The sequence below is a fragment of the Pygocentrus nattereri genome, chromosome 20 (assembly GCF_015220715.1).
Source record: "Pygocentrus nattereri isolate fPygNat1 chromosome 20, fPygNat1.pri, whole genome shotgun sequence".
Classification (NCBI taxonomy): Eukaryota; Metazoa; Chordata; class Actinopteri; order Characiformes; family Serrasalmidae; genus Pygocentrus; species Pygocentrus nattereri.
Window position 1 is genome coordinate 226944 of NC_051230.1, and position 4491 is coordinate 231434.

The following is a 4491-nucleotide window of genomic DNA, read 5'->3' on the forward strand; positions in this document are numbered from 1 at the left end:
TATGTGCAAATTATGAATAATTTTTAGAAAATCATTTTTTCTGGTCCACCAAAATCCTCAATTCAGAAAAACAGACACTGGTTTGCCTGAAAGTGTGCAGCACAGTGTGTAGATTAAATTACCACCTAATTTACTTGTAAAATTCAATTTGCATTTTTCTTGCCAAAATTGTCAAAATACATAAGATTATAGTCTTACTGTCGGGTGCATTACTGGACCGGTTCTAAATTCCCTTAATTTTATGTAAAAACATGGAAATCACTTGTAAAATGTCTGTACAATGTTTATTGTATCGATATATTGTGAGTAATGTTTTTAGAAAATCAATTTTTTCTGGTCCACCAAAATCCTCAATTCAGAAAAACAGACACTGCTTTACCTGAAAATATACTTTTATTTTTCTTAAAATCTTATCAAAATGTTGCAGCACAGTATGTAGATTAACTTACCACCTAATTTACTTGTAAAATTCAATTAGCATTTTTCATGCCAAAATTCCCAAAACATAACGCTATAGTCTTACTGCTGGGCGCATTTGTGGACCATTTCTAAATTCCCTTAATTTCCATGTAAATGCATACTAAAAAGGTGTAAATTGTGTGTACAATCTTTCGTATTATGCGAATTATAATTATTTTTTTAGAAAATCACTTTCTTGGGGTGGAGCAAAATCTTCATTTTAAAAAATCGTAGACTGATTTACCTGAAAATACACATTTAATTTTCTTAAAATCTTATCGACATGGTGAAGCACAGTGTGTAGAATAACTTACAAACTGATCTACATGTAAAATTCAACTTGCATTTTTGATGCCAAAATTGCCAAAATACATAAGGCTATAGTCTTACTGTCGGGCGCATTTCTGGACCATTTCTAAATTCCCTTAATTTTATGTAAAAACATGGAAATCACTTGTAAAATGTCTGTACAATGTTTATTGTATCGATATATTGTGAGTAATGTTTTTAGAAAATCAATTTTTTCTGTTCCACCAAAATCCTCAATTCAGAAAAACAGACACTGCTTTACCTGAAAATATACTTTTCTTTTTCTTAAAATCTTATCAAAATGTTGCAACACACTATGTAGATTAACTTACCACCTAATTTACTTGTAAAATTCACTTTGCATTTTTCTTGCCAAAATTGCCAAACACGTAAGGCTATAGTGTTACCATCTGGCGCATTTCTGGACCGGTTCTAAATTCCCTTAATTTTCATGTAAGTATGTCCTAAACAGTTGTATATTGTATGTACAATGTTTAATATGTGCAAATTATGAATAATTTTTAGAAAATCATTTTTTCTGGTCCACCAAAATCCTCAATTCAGAAAAACAGACACTGGTTTGCCTGAAAGTGTGCAGCACAGTGTGTAGATTAAATTACCACCTAATTTACTTGTAAAATTCAATTTGCATTTTTCTTGCCAAAATTGTCAAAATACATAAGATTATAGTCTTACTGTCGGGTGCATTACTGGACCGGTTCTAAATTCCCTTAATTTTATGTAAAAACATGGAAATCACTTGTAAAATATCTGTGCAATGTTTATTGTATCGATATTGTGAGTAATGTTTTTAGAAAATCATTTTTTTCTGTTCCACTAAAATCCTCAATTCAGAAAAACAGACACTGCTTTACCTGAAAATATACTTTTATTTTTCTTAAAATCTTATCAAAATGTTGCAGCACAGTATGTAGATTAACTTACCACCTAATTTACTTGTAAAATTCAATTAGCATTTTTCATGCCAAAATTCCCAAAACATAACGCTATAGTCTTACTGCTGGGCGCATTTGTGGACCATTTCTAAATTCCCTTAATTTCCATGTAAATGCATACTAAAAAGGTGTAAATTGTGTGTACAATCTTTCGTATTATGCGAATTATAATTATTTTTTTAGAAAATCACTTTCTTGGGGTGGAGCAAAATCTTCATTTTAAAAAATCGTAGACTGATTTACCTGAAAATACACATTTAATTTTCTTAAAATCTTATCGACATGGTGAAGCACAGTGTGTAGAATAACTTACAAACTGATCTACATGTAAAATTCAACTTGCATTTTTGATGCCAAAATTGCCAAAATACATAAGGCTATAGTCTTACTGTCGGGCGCATTTCTGGACCATTTCTAAATTCCCTTAATTTTATGTAAAAACATGGAAATCACTTGTAAAATGTCTGTACAATGTTTATTGTATCGATATATTGTGAGTAATGTTTTTAGAAAATCAATTTTTTCTGGTCCACCAAAATCCTCAATTCAGAAAAACAGACACTGCTTTACCTGAAAATATACTTTTATTTTTCTTAAAATCTTATCAAAATGTTGCAGCACAGTATGTAGATTAACTTACCACCTAATTTACTTGTAAAATTCACTTTGCATTTTTCTTGCCAAAATTGCCAAACACGTAAGGCTATAGTCTTACCATCTGGCGCATTTCTGGAGTGTTTCTAAATTCCCTTAATTTTCATGTAAGTATACCTAAACAGTTGTATATTGTATGTACAATGTTTAATATGTGCAAATTATGAATAATTTTTTAGAAAATCATTTTTTTCTGTTCCACTAAAATCCTCAATTCAGAAAAACAGACACTGCTTTACCTGAAAATATACTTTTATTTTTCTTAAAATCTTATCAAAATGTTGCAGCACAGTATGTAGATTAACTTACCACCTAATTTACTTGTAAAATTCAATTAGCATTTTTCATGCCAAAATTCCCAAAACATAACGCTATAGTCTTACTGCTGGGCGCATTTGTGGACCATTTCTAAATTCCCTTAATTTCCATGTAAATGCATACTAAAAAGGTGTAAATTGTGTGTACAATCTTTCGTATTATGCGAATTATAATTATTTTTTTAGAAAATCACTTTCTTGGGGTGGAGCAAAATCTTCATTTTAAAAAATCGTAGACTGATTTACCTGAAAATACACATTTAATTTTCTTAAAATCTTATCGACATGGTGAAGCACAGTGTGTAGAATAACTTACAAACTGATCTACATGTAAAATTCAACTTGCATTTTTGATGCCAAAATTGCCAAAATACATAAGGCTATAGTCTTACTGTCGGGCGCATTTCTGGACCATTTCTAAATTCCCTTAATTTTATGTAAAAACATGGAAATCACTTGTAAAATGTCTGTACAATGTTTATTGTATCGATATATTGTGAGTAATGTTTTTAGAAAATCAATTTTTTCTGGTCCACCAAAATCCTCAATTCAGAAAAACAGACACTGCTTTACCTGAAAATATACTTTTATTTTTCTTAAAATCTTATCAAAATGTTGCAGCACAGTATGTAGATTAACTTACCACCTAATTTACTTGTAAAATTCACTTTGCATTTTTCTTGCCAAAATTGCCAAACACGTAAGGCTATAGTCTTACCATCTGGCGCATTTCTGGAGTGTTTCTAAATTCCCTTAATTTTCATGTAAGTATACCTAAACAGTTGTATATTGTATGTACAATGTTTAATATGTGCAAATTATGAATAATTTTTTAGAAAATCATTTTTTTCTGTTCCACCAAAATCCTCAATTCAGAAAAACAGACACTGGTTTGCCTGAAAGTGTGCAGCACAGTGTGTAGATTAAATTACCACCTAATTTACTTGTAAAATTCAATTTGCATTTTTCTTGCCAAAATTGTCAAAATACATAAGATTATAGTCTTACTGTCGGGTGCATTACTGGACCGGTTCTAAATTCCCTTAATTTTATGTAAAAACATGGAAATCACTTGTAAAATATCTGTGCAATGTTTATTGTATCGATATTGTGAGTAATGTTTTTAGAAAATCAATTTTTTCTGGTCCACCAAAATCCTCAATTCAGAAAAACAGACACTGGTTTGCCTGAAAATGTGCAGCACAGTGTGTAGATTAACTTACCACCTAATTTACTTGTAAACTTCAATTTGCCGTTTTCATGCCAAAATTGCATAGTACTACCTTGCATAGGGTGCATTTCTCTACCATTTGTAAATTCCTTATTTTCATATGAAAACATTCAAATCAGTTAAAAATTGTTCTACAGTGTGTATGTTTTGTAATGTTTTAGAAAATATTTTTTTCTGCTACATCAAATTTATTATATCCAGAACTTCCCAGACTCCCGAAAGTATACATTTATTTTCCCTTGCGGAAGTGTTAGAGAGGCAGGGGTTCTGCTGCCTCAGCGCAGAGAACATTTCCTGTGTTTCCACCTTGAATTTGTAACTCAGTGTCCTCAGTTTACATCTCTGCACCAGACGGTGCTTTGTCTTCTTATTGGTTAACTTCAAGGAACGTTTTCTATGAAACATCACCCTAGGGCTGGAAAATATCAATTCTGACATGCTCAACTTTTTGTCAGGGTGCCAGAACTAAAAGGTTTATTGGCGTGCACTTTTACATTTTGGGGGAATGGGTGCCAAAACAAATGTGAAATAAGACAACAAATCAAGCAAAAGAGGAAAAACAACA